At 37.6% G+C, this 22,870-nt stretch overlaps 1 pseudogene; it reads right to left on the bottom strand.

Annotated features, from left to right (window-relative positions):
* Positions 1 to 236: 236 nt before the first annotated feature.
* LOC127967793 (gastrula zinc finger protein XlCGF57.1-like) overlaps positions 237 to 22,870 on the bottom strand; it is a 32,034-nt pseudogene continuing 9,400 nt past the window's right edge.

The following is a 22,870-nucleotide window of genomic DNA, read 5'->3' as shown; positions in this document are numbered from 1 at the left end:
TATACAGATGGTAATAACACAAATGTGCCATAAAGTAAATAATCCACTCTCTCTATTCATATAGACGCGTTCACTTTGATAGCCGTGATCATACAGTAATAGCGAGCTGATTTGGGCTGATTTGCACTCAAAAGAATGGTAATCATGCAGATACATTCACATTCAACATAAAATACACTCCAACATATATAAAAACTGTTAAAAATGAAAAGAAACAAAGAAAAAGGCGATTGCTATAAGTTCTGCATCCATCAGCTGACAGGTGCGTCAGAGCGCGTCACGAGGGAGCGGCAAAATTCAAATAAACTACATTTCGCCAATCTTTCATTCATTCTTTTTTCCAGTGGATTGTCTCATTCTGTTTGTGACACTGTACGCTGCAAAACCATGCCGTTTTTTTTACTACCAAGATACAGTTTCTGACCATGAGTTATTCCATAATGGATGCAAACAATTCTGTCACTGAAGAAATGAAATGTAAACAAAGGAATTATGATCCATATTACAATGTTATTGCTTCGTTGGACTAAACATGCTCCATGAGATGTCGTTCAGTGGACCCTTACCTTTCTAACTAAACTGGGATTTACAGCTGTGGATGTGTTTCTGACTCGTTATTACGACAAATCTGGTATGTACTGCATTTCCATTGTGCATGTTTTGATGTGTACTGCTTACACAAATCTAGTCAAATACAGTCTTTATAAGCTTTCCATTCAAAAACAGCGTTCTGTCATCGATGCTTGAGGCTTAGATCTTTATAATGATAAATAGTTTGTCAAGATTAAATTTGTTCCATTTCATTTAATCTATTCGTAAACACTGACACCTGCGAGTTGAGGGGCATTGAGGACGCCCGCGTCGGGGTGCAGGTTAACAGTTTAATGTTATTTTTAGTGATCTCCGACTGGTGAAAAGTCGAACATCATTAGTGAATATCTTACTGTATTAATGTTTAGCATTAGCCAGCACTTTTAAATTTGCCAAGATGTCAGGCGCTCTGGCTCCTGGTAAACATTTGACTATGGTGGCTGGTGTCTCTATATTCACGTTCTGTACAATAGAATCACCAATAACTAGAGCACTTTCATCAGGTTTCTCAGTGAGTGCATCACTGAGTGGAGGGAACTTGTTTAATGTTTTGATCGGAACAGAAGAGTGGTGTTTTGACCCACAATTATGCTGCCTCACTGTCACCCAGTTGCCCTGCTGCAGAGGCTCTGATTCCGTAACCTAACAATGTACAGGAGTCCCTGAGCTAGACGCATCCAAAGCCGTATCTAGAGCCCTAACATTCTTACTGTCCTCAATTAAAGTTTGGATGCATGTCTCTAATTCTGAAATCTTCCCTGTAAGCCTTGCTATTTCTCTGCATTTATCACATGTAAATCCCTCGTTGCCAACAGAGAAAGAAGAATGATTCTGACTTACCAATGTTTTTTGATAAACTTCTGAAAAATGGCGTGTGAGATAAAAGAAATGAGGCAAGAGAAAAGAAAACTGTAGTAGATGCGAATAGAAGCGCGAGTGGAAATGTGAATGACAAGCTAACGAATGCTAACGCGGTGTATGCGCAAAGCATTTGCAATGTAAAATTTAAAGCTGTAAGGGAAACAGGTCAATTTAGCTAAGATTTTAAAGGGAATTTGAACAGAATCACTGTTTCATGGCTGATCACTGAGACGCCCTGCGATTCACTGAACGAGCCGTTTAACATCAAATCTGCACTGGATATTAATATCCAAACTATAGTGAAAACAATATCAATTAGCACAGTAACAAGATCGGCAATTTAAGACATTAACTTGTAAGTACAAAACACAAGATACTTCTCTTTTCAATATGAATAAGGCTTTATTAGATAAATCTAAGACATAAACTAATCTAACACATAAACGCACGCACTCATACATTCACACAAGTTGCAGGAAAATCGAAAGTTAGGGAAAGATGAGTTTAAGAGAATGGAAATGTGGAATCCCAAGTTTACAGCAATACGTTAAATTGCATAGACATGAACAACCATCAATCACTTAATTAACCCTCGCATTGAGTTCCTCAATGAGGTTAAAATTATATTAGATACACCAGTACAGACAGCCTGTGCAAAGGTGTCCCTTTGTTGTCGTTGAAAGGGGGTTTCCGATGTCGCTGATTGGCTGGAAGTTCAGTAGTCGCTGAAGTGACGTCTTGGGAAGCCCGTGGTTGGGCGTTGGCTGAAGATGCAGAGTTGGTTGGTTGGTTATCTTGTTTGGGACTTGTGGCACAGAATGTTTTAGGACTTCCTGAGGTATTCGGCTCGTGTTTCAACCACAGTCCTGATCGACTCTTTAATTTGTCTGGTTCGAGTCAGATCGGCTACAAAGCGAATGGTCAGATTAGTTTGATAGATAATTTCGAATATATGGTTGGAATTAAGTTTATATTTGATCACTTTTGACAACAGAGAGTGATAGTAAGATGGAGATTCAACAGAAAAGCGAAGCTACATGGAGCTACAACCACACATGGAGCACTTATACACACGATGACAACTGGATGACAAGGAAAACAGGAACTTGGAGAATACACCGGAGTGATCACTGGAAAGTGGGCGCACAGGTAAGCAGTTTATACTCAATAAAGTGGCCAGATGCGCCACATGTGCCTAAAATATCCAAGTTGTGTGACATTCGTGAGCTATAGAAAGCAGAGCAGACCACTCCTAATGCTTTCGATTTGCTCTCTCGAACCTACTTTGGTGTCTTTTTTTGATTGGTGTGCAGCAATGATTCAAGTCAATCGACCGAACAAACACATGTTGGCACAGCTTTGATCGTTCCTTGTAGTTCATACCCTCTCACGCGCAGCCCCACAATTGGTCAATTATGAACAATACCTACATGTTATTGGTCAAACTGCTTTGGATGTCAACTGTCTTAGGTCTTCTTTGTCGCATCTTCCTCTTTATGATGCCCCAAAAGTTTTCTAAAATTGGGAGGGGGGCTATATAAAATAAAATTTCAGTACAAAATATCATCCAATTATTCAATAGCTGCATGATAACCTTACTAGACATAGTCTTTCACACCACACAGAGAATATGTCCAGATCAGGGATAGGCAACGTGGTCCTGGAGTGACGATGTCCTACAGAGTTTAGCTCAAACCTTGAAAAAACCAATACCTGCCTGTAGCTCTTGTAACTTTGGAGACTTTAATTAGCTTGTTCAGGTGTGTTTGATTAGGGTTGGACCTAAAATCTGCAGGACAGTGGTACCCAGAACCATCATTGCCTATCCCTTGTCTAGAGTGTTGAAATTAATAATCAGTTATCACCTTCAAGATATTTAAAAGAGTTTCCATATCTGTAAGAATCTCTTCGGTTTACAATTTCACATCAGAATTTCTCCATTTGTAGCACACTGCTAAACTCCGTTAGTCACATCTCAAATTTGTGTACAAACTTTCTTCAAAATAGTATTTTCTTTGCTGTTGTCATCCCATACTGGACTGACTGCGTTTGACTGGGACTCTGGGTTTCCAAACATGGAGACCAGCCGAATTCTCAAGTGTTTCTTGAGGCTTCCTCCAGTTGAGCAAAGTTCTCTTTCCACAGAGATGGCACAGTAAAGGCTTTTCTCAGACGTGAATTGTAACATGATTCTTAAGATGTTTCCTCTCTGTGAAACTCATTTCACACTGATGACATTTAAAACTGTTCTCTCTTGAATGAAACTTAATGTGATTATTAAGGCTTTCTTTATATCTGAAACTCTATCCACACTGACCACATGCGAACGGATTCTCTCTAGTTGTGAATCCTCATGTGATTCTTTAGGTATATGTTATGTGAGAAATTCTTTCCACAGAGTTTGCAGATAAAAGGTTTCTCTCCAGTGTGAATACTCATGTGTACATTAAGGTGAATTTTCTGTGTAAAACACTTTCCACACACTTTGCAGGTGTAAGGTTTCTCTCCAGTGTGAATTCTCATGTGGACATTAAGGGTATTTTTCTGTTTAAATCTCTTTCCACACTGAGGGCATATGAATGGTTTCTCTCCAGTGTGAATTCTCATGTGAATCTCAAGATCTTCCTTTCGTGTGAAACTCTTCTCACACAGCTCACAGGTGTAAGGTTTCTCTTCACTGTGAATTCTCTTGTGGACATTAAGGTGCTCTTTTCGTGTGAAACTCTTCTCACACAGCTCACAGGTGTAAGGTTTCTCACCAGTGTGAATTCTCATGTGGCCATTAAGGCTATTTTTATGTGTAAAACACTTTCCACACACTTTGCAGGTGTAAGGTTTCTCTCCAGTGTGAATTCTCATGTGGACATTAAGGGTATTTTTCTGTTTAAATCTCTTTCCACACTGAGGGCATATGAATGGTTTCTCTCCAGTGTGAATTCTCATGTGAATCTCAAGATCTTCCTTTCGTGTGAAACTCTTCTCACACAGCTCACAGGTGTAAGGTTTCTCACCAGTGTGAATTCTCATGTGGCCATTAAGGTGCTCTTTTCGTGTAAAACACTTTCCACACAGCTCACAGGTGTAAGGTTTCTCTCCAGTGTGAATTCTCATGTGGCCATTAAGGCTATTTTTATGTGTAAAACACTTTCCACACACTTTGCAGGTGTAAGGTTTCTCTCCAGTGTGAATTCTCATGTGGACATTAAGGGTATTTTTCTGTTTAAATCTCTTTCCACACTGAGGGCATATGAATGGTTTCTCTTCACTGTGAATTCTCATGTGAATCTCAAGATCTTCCTTTCGTGTGAAACTCTTCTCACACAGCTCACAGGTGTGAGGTTTCTCTCCAGTGTGAATTCTCTTGTGGACATTAAGGTGCTCTTTTCGTGTAAAACACTTTCCACACAGCTCACAGGTGTAAGGTTTCTTTCCCGTGTGAATATTCATGTGGACATTAAGGTTATTTTTCAGTGTAAAACACTTTCCACACAATTTGCAGGTATAAGGTTTCTCTCCAGTGTGAATACTCATGTGGACATTAAGGCCATTTATCTGTTTAAATCTCTTTCCACACTGAGGGCATATGAATGGTTTCTCTTCACTGTGAATTCTCTTGTGGGCAGTAAGGTGCTCTTTCCGTGTAAAACACTTTCCACACATTTTGCAGGTGTAAGGTTTCTCTCCAGTGTGAATATTCATGTGGACATTAAGGTGATCTTTCCGTGTAAAACACTTTCCACACATTTTGCAGGTGTAAGGTTTCTCTCCAGTGTGAATTCTCATGTGGACATTAAGGTGATATTTCCGTGTAAAACACTTTCCACACATTTTGCAAGTGTAAGGTTTCTCTCCAATATGAATTATGTTGGAATTAAGGGTTTTAGTTTGTATTTTCTGAGTCTTTTCAGTCTGTGAACAACTAATTGATTTTTCTTTAGTTTTGAAATCATGATGTTTCTCATTTTTATCTTTCTCTTCCGTTTCATTCAGTCCTTGACTCTCCTCTTTCAGTGCCATCAGGTCTGAGGTAAAAAGAGACAAATACTAGTTTAATTACACAAAACAACAGACATCTAAACATTTAGACTAATGCTGTCAATCGATAAAAAAAATATTGATTGCATATTTTCAGAAAATAAATTATTGTATATATTGTCACAACTTCACATTGAATCTCCAAATTAATGTAGAGACAACGTAAGTCATGTCAAGTCTGCTTTATTGTCAATTCTTCCACATGTACAGTACATACATACAGAGAATTTAAATTGCATTACTATCAGACGCTCGGTGTAAACAGGTAACACTAACAGTAGAACATTAAATACAGATAAAATATAAATTAAAGCTGCAAGAAGCGATGAAAGGGCCCTCGCACCTGGGCTCAGCACCACCCGGTTGCCATAGGAGAACAGTGAATGTTGGGCCATATGATTATAAAATGGTAAATATTTGAGCCACGTTTCCTGTTGCCAACAGTAAATGTACATGTGTTCAGGCCAGGACTCTTTCCAAACATGCAAAGTTTTGGTCAGATTAGACATTGCATGTTTAAGTTAGTGTAAAAGAAGTAAATTCCTGTTGCCAACAGGTGATGCTAAGACTAAATAAATATTGGCCTAAAGATCAGTTGAGACCAGGGCCCGTATTCATAAAGAATCTTAATGCAAAAATTAGCTCCTAGTGAAAAAATTCTAAGAAAATTCTTAGAAATGTGGGGGTTTACTCTTAAAATTAAAGAAAAAATCCTAGTAAAGAGAAAAGTAATTCAGAAGGGATCTTAAGGTCAAACTTGTTAGGAGCACAGAAGAGGACTTTTAAGAAGCTTAAGAGTTTCTTTAGCAGAGGAGAAAATGGCAGAAAGAAGAAGAGGCAGAAGAAATGTGTTGCAGACAATGGATGACAGTGAGTTAATAAGACGCTATAGATTAGATCGTGCAGGGATCATGTTTGTGACTGATCTTATTAGAGACGTGCTAACATCTCCGACACAGCGCAGAAATGCCATAGCGCCAGAAATTAATCACTACATTACAATATTTGGCAACTGGGAAAATGCAACAATTCAATAGTGATGATTTAGGTCTGTCACAACCTTCTGTAAAGCACAATCTTATTGTGTCGCAGTTCATTTAGTTTCCACTGGACATTCCCCACCTTTCAGGCCCAAAAACTGCATTTATGAATATAGCAGACTAGTGTTGTCAGGATACCAAAATTATTGTTTCGATACCGATACCTAGTCAAGAATTGTGATTTCGATACTTTTTCGATACTTTTCCTGAAAAGGGAAAATACACTCTCAAATATTATTGATGTGCTTTATTTTAAAACCGGGACAACATTCTAATCATATAACACACTAATAAATGAACATATGAACAGCAGATATAGTAAACATTTGAACAAAATACGAAATATAAAAATGTAAAAAATAAATGAGAGCAATGAAATTCAAGGTAAAGAAAGAATAAATTTAGCAGCATTATCTCAGTTATCATAAGAAACAGAGTAATAAATTTATCTTGATTCTGAACTTTGAATAAAAATATGAACAGCGATTATATTAAACAATGATTCTGAACTCAGAAGATTAAATGTCAAAAGATAAATAATATCAATTTAAGCAATGGCATTCAAGTAAAAAAAAAAAAAAGCTAATCAAATGTAGCAGCAATATCTCAGATATTGTAACGTATTCTGTCAGTTGTGCAACCTTTTCTTTCAGAGGAGAAAACTAAAGCCAGTGAGCTTTAATGAGCGTCATCTTTAGTGAGCGTCATCTTTTTCTACCAGTCGTGGACCGGCGGCCACAGTATCACTTGTGCTCGCAGATGCAGTCTAGTGATGCGGGTCCCGCTTTTATGAAATTATTTGGCCCGCCCCAGCCCACAAATAAAGTAACATTTCTTTACCCACCCAGACCCGCGCATCGGGGACATCACGGAAGATACGTTGCTACTAGACTCTTGTTCACTGAAGTTCCCATAGACAGTAAAAGTTCCTCCCTCCACAGCAGCGCGCGAGCTCGGCGCTATTAGCAATGCATGCGCAGCTCGTGGACAGCTCTGTGAACTGTTTCATCCTGTCAAAGAGTTACTCAAGATGTGACGGAGCATGTGATTTGTTGAATGTAGTGAACGAATCTGCCCTTCACTGAACGAGATCGAGGGACCTTCTCATTCGTGAACGAGCTGAATGATCTGATACATCTCGTTTATGAATGAAATGAGTGAGCCAAGCATGTAAATCTCGATCAGCAATCAGCAGATACAAAGCAAGTTATAGGTGCTGTGCAGATACGCTTTTTTCGTTTTCATATTTAGCATACAGAACATAACTCCATGTTTAAGCCCCGATTAATGTGAATATTATATATGAACTGTCTGACCAAACAATTAAAATGTTAATTATGCAAAAAAATCTCGTGCTTTGTTCATCTGAACAACTTATCTAAACTATTTAATGTGATTATGCACACATTTTAGTAAAGTCAAATCAGTTTTGTAAAGCCATTAATGCAGACATCTCGCTGTAGTGCTTTTTTGCTGCTTGCGTGAAAAGAAAACACAGACGTCCATAGGGAGGCACTGGAAGCGTGCATTTCACCAACATGAAATACGTCTCTTTCAAATCTGGAACTCAGTCATTCTTTGAAGTATCAATACTAATAAATTTAGGTATCCTGACGTATGACGATACTTTTGAAGCATCGGTGCACCGTGCAACACTATAGCAAATTTATAGGTGCGCACAAGCAGAGGGAATGAACCGTTAATAGTTTGTGCTATACGCTCCCATGTCTGCTTCTTGTCCCTTGCTGTGACACCTGGTCCGAATTTTCCTTTACGAATGGCCTTGTGTTTATCCACTAACTGGGCTAACAGTAAACACTGTTCCTCTGTCCAGTTTGGTTTTCTCGCCCTTCTTGGTTTTGATTCCATGTTTGATACATTAAAACCAACATTCAAACCGCCACTTAAATAGGACAGCAATCACTGTAATTGGAAAGAGTCGAGCAATTTTTATCATTCTAAGCCAATCAAATATCTTATAGGAAATTAAAAGCATGGTAAATAAAAAAAGGATATACACACATATAATGTGTGTGTGTGTGTGTGTGTGTGAGAGAGAGAGAGAACGGTCAAATAGGATAAATTACGCATGTAAATTCAAAGTGAGAATTAGAATAGACACTATACTTAAAATAAATTTTTTTCATTGGTTGGACAACCAACCAATCACAGTCTTCAAAAGATTGTATCATACATAGCAACGGGGTCAACCCCGCGTTCTCACTAAGATGAAAGTTTTTGTCTTTTCCTTACTCAGAGTTGCTCTCAGATCGATCCCTAATCGCTCTTAACCCTTAGGGGACTAAGCCCTTTTTGGTCCGTTTTCTCTATTTTTACATTTCGGCTTATAAACCATATGTAATGAGGATGGACCACCATGTATTTGGTATCAATGGATTCAGAAGACCCTAAGCTACCATAAGCATGCATGCAATATGTCTATAAAGGAAGTATGAGTGAAAAATTTTACAATAAACTAGAGAATTTCAAAGACGAAAATGAGATTTTTGTCATTTATTACTGAAAATCCTACCTCACACAACAATAGTTAAAAGTTTTTGACCCAAAAATATATTTTTCAAACTCTTTGCTTGACAGAAATGGGTTAATGTTCAATCAAATGTGTAAAGATCAATTAAATAATTAACTTTATTTACAAACAGTCCTAGGCGTTTTTTTTTTATTTTTGGGACTAAGCCCTTTTTGGTCTGTTTTCTCTATTTTTATATTTGGGCTTATAAATCATATGTAAAGGAGATGGAACACCCTGTGTTTGGTATCTATGGATTCAGAAGACCCTAAGCTACCATAAGCATGCATGCAATATGTTTATATAAAGGAAGTATGAGTGAAAAATTTTACAATAAACTAGAGAATTTCAAAAAGGAAAATTAGTTTTTTGTCATTTATTACTGAAAAACACACAATATAGAACAGTTTTTGAACAAAGAAAATATATTTTTTCAAACTCTTTGCTTGACAGAAATGTGTTATTGTTTAATCAAATGTGTAAAGAACAATTAAATAATTAACTTTTTTAAAAAACAGTCCTAGGCATGCCAGTGAGCAAAGCAAGGCCTCTCCAGGCCTTTCCAGTGATTGTTCCAGAGCTTGTTCTGCCGTAAATCTTTTACTGCTTGCCATTTTGATAAAACAATTCTGTAATAATGCTGTATCTCTCTCGAATTTATCTCTTTGTGCTCGCTAACACTCCGATAGCTTTCTGCTTTCTCCACGTGATGCTGATTCTCCGATCGCTCGAATTTAGCTCTTTGTGCTCGCTAATACTCCGATCGCTCTCTGTAACACTCCGATCGCGTTCTGCTTTCTCCACCCTGATGCTGATTCTCTGAACGCTTATTGATTACATGTCTTTTACTTTAGTCCAGCCAGCTTTTACAAGGCTACAGCAGAGCTACAGAGTCCTCTGAATCGCTAGAAGACATAACCTTCCTCTGATTGGGTTAGAAAAAGACTCCTCCCAGCGGCAATTTTTCCATTGGCTGTTGCGTGTTGAATCTGCCTAGCACAATCGTTTTCATTGGCCTGTTTACGCAGTGGTATTGCGCAATAAGGGAAGTGTTTAATATACAAACTGGACACCGCTGTTTTCAGCGGAGTCTGAGGAAGACGGCAAAAAAACCCGCATCTCTCTAGCATTAATAGTTTTTGAGATAACTACACATTTGTAAAAGTATGCCATTTTGGGCGGTACCGCCTAATCCGTCCCCAGAGGGTTAAGCTAAGACTCCAACGTAAAAGGTTTTAAACTAAATTAAGAGTTTTCTGAGAGGATTCTTAGAATCTTTATGAGTACAGGCCCAGGAATCTTATCAAACGTGAAGTTTAGGGCAGATCAGAAATTTTATGTTATACATGTTATAAGTTTATGTTATAATTTTAAGTTATATAGGAGGAGTTACACCGCACTCACGATCACCAAGGTGCCAGACAAACAAGACTGAAAATCTCAAATAATAAACTGTCTGCACACTTGAATCCTTAAAGCATATTTAATCACCAAGCATTCAGTCAAACGACCTGAGGATTAGGTTATTTAAAATAACAACATTTCCTGTTGCCAGCAGGTGGCGCTATAATTTAATATTAGCCTTTAGATGTTTTCAGGTCAGGACTCTAATCAAACGTTTGAGGCAGATTGGACATTGTATGGACAAGTTATAGTAATGTTCTAGTTTCACTGCATTAATAGCATGTTTTAACACTTAGTTAAGTGTTGCTAGCTTTTAGCATACTTCTAAAATGTTGCCAGCCTATTACACACTTGTTGATGCTTTTTATTATGTTGCTAGAAGTCCATAAATGTAAACCATGTCACTTCCTGCTACCAGCAGGTGGCGCTATGACTATAACTGAATTTGGGCATGATGATGTGTTCAGGACAGGACTCTTGTCAAATATGTGAAGCTTAGGGCAGATTGGACATTGCTTGCCTTAGATACAGCAACTTTCTTTATCACTGCATTAGTAGCATGCTTTAGCACTTAGCTAAGTGTTGCTAGCATGTTTTATTATGTTTCTAGCATGTTGCCAGCCTATTTAGCACTTGCTGACACTTTTTAATATGTTCCTAGGAGCCCAAAACAGTGTTAACCATGTCACTTCTTGTTGCCAGTAGGTGGTGCTATAGCTATAACCGAATACGGGTTATGTTGATGTGTTCAGGACAGGACTCTTGTCAAACATGTGAAGCTTGGGGCAGATTAGACATTGCTTGCCTGAGTTACAGCAACTTCCTGTTTCACAACAAAACAACAAAATTTGTCAGGCCGCCAGAGAGACACCCCTTGATGAAAAACTCAAAATCTTCACAATTTAACATCACAAAGGTCTTATGATGATCCTCACTTCACCAATTAATCAAATCACAGTCGCGATCTGAGACATTGTGATTTTGCTAATCGTTAAGCCTGCGACATGATATTACTCTGTTCCAGAGCTGTCACCCTTGAGTGACAGTCTTACTAACCAATAGAGTGAGCGCACCTCCGTTCTCCCCAATCAGCTCTGCTCTAACCAACTGTGTAAACGCCCACCATAAAAAAAGAGAGTGAGTGTTTGTGTGTGATTATGGCATCTGCAAGGTCGATAACTTAATGTAATATGAGATTACTTGGCTTCTAACAGATAGACACCAAACAAAAAGTAATGTTAATTTACAAGAGCTGTGTCACAACCATTATCAAGAGCTCCCTTATTGGTTCTGCTTTAAGTACTTAAAAAATAGGGCTGCAACAAACAATTATTTTGATAGTCAATTATTCTAACGATTGTAGCCGATCTGACTCGAACCAGACGATTAAAGAGTCGATCAGGGCTGTGGTTGAAACATGAGCCAAATTCCTCAGAAGGCAACAGGAAGTCATAAAACATTCTGTGCCAAAAGTCCCAAGCAAGATAACCAACCAACCAACCAACGCTTTCACAGAACAGCTTTCAACATTAACACCACTAGAACAATTATTGAAAATTTTAATTCAGAGAAGAGATTGTCAAATTTGTTGTTCGCAATTGATAGGCAACGCCGGACATCACGTGCAAACCCATGAGAGTACTAGACAAGATCCTTTGACTTCCCCCACCTAGCAGAACCAGACTGAAATTTCTAGGGGAGGGGAGGGGAGGGGAGGGCCTGTGAACCTCTGGTCTACACAGAAATCTTTGTCAAAAGATAATGACACAGAAACTGTCTTTTCTACATATATATGGACTTATAAATGAATATAAGTCTATCGCTTCACTCCATATTCATTTATATGTAATCCACACATTTGACTATCATGTTACAATCACTTATTGTGTATGTCTTTTAATAACTATGGGATAGCTTAAAGATTCATAATCCTGTTTGGTATGTGTGTGATTGAATCTGCTTGCTTGAAACAGTCATGACCATCAGTTATTTGTCAAATGTATCATATTCTTGTTAGGAATCATGTCCAAAATTAGACCCTGCAAGAGCGGGAAAATTCGGACCATGTGCTTGATAAGATAACATATGATTTATGATACCCCCGAGCAAAGACAATATCTTATTGGTCAAGACAACATTTGAGGTGTGGCCAACAGGCCAGTTTAAATACTTAGGACACCATAAAAGCTTGCATTTAGTTTTTAGCTATGCGTTTAGCTTCTGCTATTAGTCATGCCTGCTTTTAGTTTGCTTTTAGCTTTTGCTTCTTAGCTCTAGCTTTTAGCCATGATGTTTGTCATCACTGTTCTTTGAGCGCGGTTCCAGCGTGCTTCGGCCTGCACGCCTGCTGCTACTTAGCCACAATGAGAAGAAACACCACCTAGTCTCGTCAAACTTTACTTCTTTTCTTTTCCATTTGAGAGTTTTGTGTTCTGAGTTAAGTTTTGTAACCGAGTTCAACTTCAACCAGCCACACAACTCTGCATCTTCAGCCAACGCCCAACCACGGTCTTCCCAAGACGTCACTTCAGCGATTACTGAACTTCCAGCCAATCAGCGACATCGGAAACCCCCTTTCAACGACAACAAAGGGACACCTTTGCACAGGCAATGTACTTTTAGACATTTGTACTGGTGTATCTAATATAATTTTAACCTCATTGAGGAACTCAATGCGAGGGTTAATTAAGTGATTGATGGCTGTTCATGTCTATGCAATTTAACGTATTGCTGTAAACTTGGGATTCCACATTTCCATTCTCTTAAACTCATCTTTCCCTAACTTTCGATCTACCTGCAACTTGTGTGAATGTGTGAGTGTGTGTGTGCTTATGTGTTAGATTAGTTTATATTAGGGCCGGGACTCGATTAAAAAAATTAATCTAATTAATTAGAGGCTTTGTAATTAATTAATCGAAATTAATCGCATTTTAATCGTATATAAATATTTGACCTGAGAACAGTGAGAAGTAATTTTTTTCACATGGATTTATAGTATACCATTGAATAATGACTGAATACATAAGCTTAAGCAAAAAATATGGTTTATTTTTGTTCAACAAAGTCTAGCAGACCAGTGCAATTTTTGCCATTAAGTGTAGCAATAGCATATTTAGAAACAATTTAGAAATAGTACATTTCAGAAACTCGTGAAATAGGTGCTGGAACCTTCTTTAAAGTGTTTTTTTAAGTAAAACACAATACTGTCAATTACATTCAGAACATTGGAAACCCTGACTATTAGAAAACAGCTCTCTGTTGCTTCAAAGGCCATAACATACTAAGTCCAACTCTCAATAACCTTGGCCAAAACAATAAAGAGTTCAACATAAAGTGCCAGTTGCACCAAAAAAATAATACACAGTTCAACATAAAGTGTAAAGTCCACGCTAGCTGCTATATGTTTTGAGTTGAGGTGATACTTGAGGCTCGATGTGCTGCAGTCATATGCGAACGCTAGTTGGTGCTCCAGTATAATCGGTCCGCCGAAACTCATCCAGTGAGAAACGTTCCCGGTGCAAAAATAAGTTATTAAAAATGCGGGAATTTTTTTTCTGTAATTAATTAATCTGAGTTAATGCGTTATTTTTTGTGTAATTAATTAATCTCAATTAATGCGTTAAAGTCCCAGTCCTAGTTTATATGTCTTAGATTTATCTTAGACAGTTAAAATACTGTTTTACATAAATAAATAAAAGATAGTCTAATCATTTCAGCTTTGGGAAATAATATTATGTAAATACAATTATTATATAATTAATTTATACAAATAGATATATTTGACAAAATGAGATGACAGAGAAACCATTAAATTACTATATGAAAATTAACGGAAGGACACATCATTCTGCATAACATCTCCTTTCGTAAGTGTGTAACAAGGATAAGAGACAAAATCAAGTTAAGTGATTAGATGTTTTCATAAATTCATTTTATTCACAATATACACTTCCACTCAAACATGTTTGAACAGTAACATTGTCTTTAAAGAAGTATCTTCTGCTCATCAAGCCTGCATGTATTTGATCCAAAGTACAGCAAAAAACAGTAACTATTTATTTTAAAAAACTTTTTTATTTTAATATATTTTAAAATGTAATTTATTCCTGTGATTTCAAGGCTGAATTTTTAGCATCATTACTCCAGTCACATGATCTTTCAGAAATCATTTCATTCTAATGTAGTGATTTGCTGCTCCAAAAAACATAATTATTATCATTATCATTGAAACAGCTGAATATAATTTGTTCAGGTGTCTTTGATGTTCTATTCATCAAAGACACCTGAAAAAAATATATTCAGCTGTTTCAATTATAATAATAATGATAATAATCATAAGCAGCAAATCAGTTCAGAAGATCAGAATTTATCTGAAATCTAAATCTCTTGCAGCATTATAAATGTCTGTCAATTTAAAGCATCCTTGCTAAATAGAAGTATTAATTTCTACAATAACCCCCCACCCCAATAAAAAAATTAAAATAAAAATTATATTGACAAGCCTTTTAATGGTATTGCATATAATGTTACAAAAGGTTTTTATTTCAGATCAATTCTGATCTGATTTATTACATTGCTGTTTGCTTTGATTTTGGATTAGATTGGTGTTCTTGTTGTTAGATTAGTTTTGGAGTATTTCACAACCCTAGTAATTTTGTTTTTAAATTAGAGTAATTTAGTTCATGGCGTCGCATACGCCAAAGATCACACAATTTTCTTTTTAGTTTAGAAGATAGTTACATTAACATTACATAAAAAAAAAACATACAAATGAAAATAGCAAATAGAAGCAATTCAGACCTATATAAGGGTAACAGTATTCAAGTGCTGTAACAAGCCTTAAAAAAGCTCATTGAAGACTACTTTTGCCGCAGCATCCTGGATCAGTTGCAGAGTCTCAATAGTACATGCCGGAAGGCCTGCTAAGAGAGAAATACAATAGTCCAGTCTGGAGAAAACAAGAGCTGTGTGGGCTGCTCTGATAGGAAGGGTCTTATCTTCCTAATGTTGTATAAAGCCTGGAACACACCAAGCCGACGCAGACGAACTAGTGGCAACGAAAACAGATTGCAGGATCGCCTCACGTCGGCAGCGTCTGTGTCCAGATTTGCCCTGACACACCAAACCGATTCTTGACACCTGACGGCCAACTAGCACGTCCGTTCTGCGCCTGCGTAGGAAATACCTTTCCGTACCAGCAGGTGGCAGTAGTCTTGGAAGTAGTTACTCAAAGCGGGAAACCGGAAGAAGCTACAGGGATCCAAACCATATACAAAGATCAAGCAAATCAGAGTCTCGCCATCCACAGACGGATTTGTGATTTTTTGGAAATGGCTGACAAGTTGCAAATGGCACTGGCGTTGTCAGCCCTTGGTATTTTGCTTGTGGAAAAGGAAAGAAATAATCGGACGCGAAAAATACGCAGAAAGCGCACTAAATGGGTGAAACCATGGATTCTCCAGAAACAGGCTCATGGGGCTTTCCCGAACCTGTGTAGAGAGCTGGAACTAGATGAAACCTCCGATTTTAAAAATTTTGCACGGCTTTTTCCGATTCAATTTAACACTTTAAAGGAACTTATCACTCCAATTATACAGAGGAAAAACACAAACTACCGGGATTGTATCTCAGTTGGGGAACGTCTGATGGTAACACTACGGTTCCTGGCAACAGGTAAGCAAGCTAAAGGTTATTCTTTGTTTTAACATTGCAGTACAACACCTTTTCCGTTGTGTACATTTTGGTGTATTATTAAACTTTATAATAGTGAAATGAAATTGATTATTACGGATGGCAATTGTAGCCTACCTGACAGGATACAGCATTTAAAATATAATAATATGATAATACATTAAAATTTGTTTTGTTCTTGATGATTAATTCTCGAAAATGTGTGGAAAATTGTTAATGTCGTTATGTGATTGTATTCTTTGCAGGAGAAAGCTTCAAGAGCCTTTCTTACCAGTTCCGAGTGGGAATGTCTACGATTCAGCAATTCGTTCCCGAAACCTGTGCAGCAATCTACCAGGTCTTAAAAGAGAAATACCTGAAGGTTTGTACACATTCGGACAGTGTAACATCCAAAAATGACTACGATTTATAAAGGGTCTGCCAAAAAAATAAATAAATAAAAAATATTATTATTATCTTGCTGTTTTTCAGTGCCCAGACACAGTGGAAGAGTGGCAGCGAGTTGCCATTGGATTCCAGGCTCAGTGGAACTTCCCAAACTGCCTGGGTGCTCTGGATGGGAAACACATCAACATTCGTCCCCCACCAGGAACTGGATCGACATTTTACAATTACAAGCGCACATTTTCCATTGTTCTAATGGCACTGGTTGACAGCAATTACAGATTCCTTTATGTTGATGTGGGCTGCAATGGGCGTGTTTCAGATGGTGGAGTGTTTAGTGGATGCTCTTTACAGGATGCTTTAGAGAAAAGAACATCGAACATACCTGCACCTGCACCACTTCCTGAATCTGACCAGCTGGCCCCTTACTGCATTGTGGCAGATGAGGCATTTCCCTTGAAGGAATATCTCATGAAGCCATATCCAAACCGCAGACTATCTGTTGAGCAACGCATATTCAACTACAGGCTTTCGCGAGCTCGGAGGGTGGTTGAAAATGCATTTGGCATCCTGGCAAATCGCTTTAGAGTTTTTCTAACTACCATTAATATTCAAAACACTGCCAAAGTTGAGGACATTGTGTTGGCTTGCTGTGCTCTGCACAACTTTCTGCGTACAGAGTGCTGTGAAGCATACATGGCAGCAATTGACCAGGAAGGACTAGATCAAGACCCCGGCCTAGAGCAGGCCTCTCTGCCACACACAACCAACAGTACTTCAAATGCCAAACAGCTCAGGGATAAACTGTGCCAATACTTTAATTCAGACATTGGTGCAGTCCCCTTTCAATGGGGCAAAATATAAGACACTGAATCACTGCAGTGTGCTCCAAAAGTGGGAATGAAAACGCTGTTATCTGTGTGTGTGTTTGTGTGTCTCTGTGTGTGTTGTGTAACTTTCAAGAAATAAAATCTATAATTTTCTAATTCAAAACACAAATTTGTATCTATTTTTTCATTGGTTTAAATGCATGTTGTTTGTGTGCGAGATTCTCAACTTCCTCTTTTATTTAAACTTCAGTTGCTTAGTCACGATTTGAGCACAGAAGAGCCTCCACACACACACACAAACAAACACACGTCTAACACTTCTCTATGCATTTGCAGTTTGTATTTTTTTTTGGATCTGATATTTGATATCATATTTTATCAAATGCTCTAATATGCTCGCAGAAGAATTTTGTGTTTCATGACAATGGTGGGAATTTGCTCAATAAAAGTCAGGATTTGACATAATTATGTCTTTTGTGATCTCTTTTTACATAAAGAATTGTGAATGCAAGTACCTTTTTACTAAAAGTCAGTGTTTTATTTTGCAATGTTCAGAACAATGGCCCAACAATTTGCTAGAAGGTAAATAATTAAAAAATAGAAGAGACTTTAAATACTAAATAGAATTGTACAAGCACTATAATACAACTATAATATAAATTACAAATGTACATGTGTACAAATGTACATGTACAACCTACAATATACTGCAAACATGATTACACTTTTGCAGCGTAACACATTACAGGTGTGTATACTGATTGACAGATGCATCCAGTGAATGGTTGTGGCCCACTGAATATTTGAAAATGCAATCATCAACCTAATGCTTAAAATGTGGCAGTACATGTGGTGGCAAACTCCGCATTCTGTGTTCTAGATTTTTGCAGAAAGCTGAGATGGCATCATTGGTGTTTTCCTGTGATGCCAACTTTTCCAGAGTTTTGCCGATGGTTCGCATCAAGTATGTGGACTCCTCACTGGAGGATTCATCCTGCATCTTCCTGCGCTTCCCCGGAGGCTTTGGAGTATTTGGTTTCTGTCTAATGGCAGTGGACTCAGCTGTAGACTCCATTCCACAGATCGTGGATTCAGGCAAGGGTGTACTGGGCCGTAGCTCAATGAAGCTGGGCTCTTCATGGGTGCCAGTCCATGTGTCACTGTTGGTACCATCTGAGGGTGAACAGGAATCACTATCAGCCGAAGATTCCTTAAAAAAAAATGTAAAAGATAAAAATGTAAATGCAAATTATGTGATACCATAGATTCTTACAACTGTTCACCAATCACCCATAACAATAACAATAACAGGGCAAAGCTACAACAATACCCTGCAAATTGGTGAAATGGCTCTATTCAGAAGCACTTTATGGCACATTTGTGGAAGATAATGGGACAAAAGAATTTAACGCCTTGTGTTAATATGCTGAGTTACTTGTAAATAGACCCATCTGAAAAATCAGTGGCCACTTAAAAAAAAGCAAAAGGTTTTATTTTATTCTGAAAAAAAAAATAGATTTGGTTATTTACCCTGATAGGTAAATTTGAAGTGCTCTCATTCCTTTTTGTGTGCGGCTGTAGAAACTGCAGGCGGTTCAGGATCCATTGCTGCCTGCCAGTCTTCTGAGATCCAGAACTTCCTGAGGGTCCTTGTTTCTTATATCGCATGTACTGGGTTCGCAATGAATCCCACCGCTTCTTGAGCTCTTTCTCTGAGGGATAAGGTCATATTTTGTGAGCATTATGCCTTATTTGTCAGTTTCATGATTATTGTTAATGCCAAATTTTTACTTTTTTCTCTACTGTACGTACACTAGATGCTAACACATAATTATAATAACTGCCTGTTTTCCATTAACCAAATTATTTTTGTACACTCACACACGTCATTATTCTTACAATGGACCATTTAAAAATAACAAACCAGTTTTCTAAAGACCTCGATTGCCAAAAAGAAAATCTTACCTGATATGACAAGTTTATTTTCGATCTCACGCCACATTTCAGCTTTCACCAATCGGTTGGAATAAGATTTTTCCGTGATGTCATACAAGGCCGGCCTTTCCTGGATCATGCTGATCAATGCATCTTCACTTGCCTCGTTCCAGACAGCCATATCTTTAAATAATCACGAATGATAATCACGAGAAATACAAACAAATGAGAGAGGCAACTATGTCCCCGTTGACTTCATTGTTTATATGCTCCGTCACTTCCGGTTTTTTTTTCCTAGCGTGCTGGTTCGCTGGTTGAACAGCCAATCAGAATGATCAGATGGCCCGACTGGCTGACAAGCTCCGACGCCGATTCAACATGTCAAATCGGCCATTACAAAGCCGACGAGAACCAATTTCAGCCGACAATGCGGAACACACTGAGAAGATTTGGTCGGTCGACGCTCGAAAACTGCCCGACGGCCGACCATCGGCTTGGTGTGTTCCAGGCTTAAAGCAAAGCTGCAGGACCCAGCCGTTGTAGTAATATGATCTGTGAAGCTTAGCTGATCATCAGTCACAACTCTAAGGTTCCTGTCTGTCCTAGAAGGAGCAATGGTGGACGATCCTAGCTGTATACAGGGTTCCCACTCTTTCATGAACACCAGATTCAAGGACTTTCAAGGACTTTTTAAAGCACCATTTTTTTTTTAAATCAATCACCTTTGAAATTCACAACCCCAGCACATCAAGAAAGTCCTTACTGTACTTACCATTTCACTTGAACTTAATATTTACATAAAGAAATGTCAGAGTAATAATGATGTTTTGAATGTGTAGGTTTTATAAAATTAAACCGTTTTAGACAGTCGTGTTTAAAGGACTTAAAATCCATTCAATTCAATACTTGTAATATTCAAATGCAGTTTCTGAAATATTGATAAAAAAAAATGCATTACACTGGTTTTTAAAGAGTTTTTAAATTAAGAAATAATTTGTCTCAGCTTTTTTTTAAATAAAAAGTTGTTAAATGTTTTAATAACAGTAAAACCTGTTAACATTTGCACATTTGCACATTCATCAATAGAGACGTGCAGGGGCATAGCCATCTTTTCAGAAGTGAGGGGGACAGAAATCACACACACACACACACACACACACATATATACATTTATACACAAACATATATATATATATATATATATATATATATATATATATATATATATACATACACATATACACATACATACATACATACATACATATATATATATATATATATATATATATATACACACACACACACAGAACATTGCAATATAATATAAAACATTACAATGTAACATTTCTGTAATCAATATAGCCTACCAGTCTACAGTTTTTTAATAACATTTTTAATGTTTTGAAAGAAGTCTCTTCTGCTCAACAAGGCTGCATTTATTTGATCAAAGTACAGCAAAAGCAATTGTGAAATATTTTTACTATTTAAAATAACTTTTTTCTATTTGAACTTATTGTAAATTGTAATTTATTCCTGTGATCAAAGCTGAATTTTCAGCATCATTACTCCAGTCTTCAGTGTCTCATCCTTCAGAAATCAGTCTAATATGATGATTTGCTGATGATCAATATTTTAAAAGAGATGAGTACATTTTTCAGTATTCTTTGATGAATAGAAGGATCCAAAATTCAGCATTTATGTTTTTAGCAGCAAATCAGAATATCAGAATTATTTCTGAAGGATCATGTGACTGGAGTACTGATGCTAAAAATTCAACTTTAAAATCTCAAATTACATTTAGAAATATATTCAAATAGAAAAGTTATTTTAAATAGGCTAGTAAAATTTTTCTAAATTGTAGTTTTACTGTACTTTGGATCAAATAAATGCAGGCCTGGTGAACAGAATAGATTATATACTGTAATAAATGCAATTAGTACTGCATTGTTCATATACTTTATTTATCACCTGCTGGAGATGACTTGAAAAAAACATATTGTCGCAATTGTGTTCGTGTTTCCAAAAGTGTCTGTTTTTCTGTGAAAACAACTGTTTTCATACGGCAATAGTTGGATGCTTTTGTCCATATTAGGAGTTTCCTGGTATGACTTTCTGAGCAAGAGCACCCTCCGTCTTCGAGTGTGAATGAAACACACTTCATGAGAGTTTAGCGCTCCTTGATGTTCATCTCACCTTCTGGGTCCGAATGAAATATCATGTCATGCGCAGACGGTCCTGTCTCTGAGTTTAAATCTATATTTATTCACACCAGCTCTTGAAAACCTCTATTCGAACACACTTGACCGAAAAAGTGCAGGGGACAAATTTCTGTGATATAAAGTGGGGGGACATGTCCCCTGCATAATCTATGCCTCTGGAGACGTGTTAAAATTATTTTGTAAATCCCTTTTTTATTGTAAATCCCATTGAATTTGCACTTTCCCGGCATTGAGACTGATAGCCTGATTATCACTGCTTCTCCATAGGTTAATGCGCTAGACTTTGGAACTGGGTTCCCGCTGGACGCAAATCTCGTGGTTAGAAACGAAAATTATATGCCATATACAGGAGCAGGACACACATTACAGGAACGCAGGAGGTAGGGTACAACGGGGCTAAAGACACACCTTAAGAAAAACTGCGCTATTCACTGCACCTAAAATATGTTATATTACAAAATAATACATACAAAATAATACATACAAAAATATTTTTGTATTGACTATTATCGGAGCAACTGATTGAATTATTAATTCAAGTTATTTGTTTTGTTTAAAAATCCTATAAATGTATGTGGTGGCAAGAGGGGCCTTTTACCCCACACATGGGGGAAGAGGCACCCCAGCATGGGGTAAAAGGCCCACACAGCCCCATAGGTAATACTTAAAGGTTTAGTTCACCCAAAAATGAAAATTATGTCATTAATGACTCACCCTCATGTCATTCCAAACCCGTGAGACCTCCATTCATCTTCTGCACAGTTTAAAATATTTTAGATTTAGTCCGAGAACTCTCAGTCCCTCCGTTGAAACTGTGTTTACTGTCCAGTGATGTCCGGTTCGTGAACTAATGATTAGATTGAACCAGTTCACCAAATCAAATTTAATCATTTAAACCGGTTCACGTCTCCAATAAGCATTAATCCACAAATGACTTAAGCTGTTAACTTTTTTAATGTGGCTGACACTCCCTCTGAGATAAAACAAACCAATATCCCGGAGTAATTCATGCACTCAAACAGTATACTGACTGAACTGCTGTGAAGAGAGAACTGAAGATGAACACCGAGCCGAGCCAGATAACGAACAATAGACTGACTCGTTGTCGAGTCAAGAACCGTTTCTGTCAGGCGCGTCCGATTCGTGAACCGAAGAGCTGATGATACTGCGCATGTGTCATTTAGCGTGAAGCAAACCGACACACAGAGCGTCTGAACTGAACTGATTCTTTTGGTGATTGATTCTGAACTGATTCTGTGCTAATGTTATGAGCCCAGGTAAACCGAAGGTTTGAATCAAGGGCAATCATCGCAAATGACGTCATTACTTCGAGCGCAAAAGAAACGG

This window comes from Carassius gibelio, chromosome A4, assembly GCF_023724105.1.
Source record: "Carassius gibelio isolate Cgi1373 ecotype wild population from Czech Republic chromosome A4, carGib1.2-hapl.c, whole genome shotgun sequence".
In the NCBI taxonomy this organism is placed as follows: domain Eukaryota; kingdom Metazoa; phylum Chordata; class Actinopteri; order Cypriniformes; family Cyprinidae; genus Carassius; species Carassius gibelio.
This window is presented reverse-complemented; position numbering and strand designations above follow the sequence as displayed.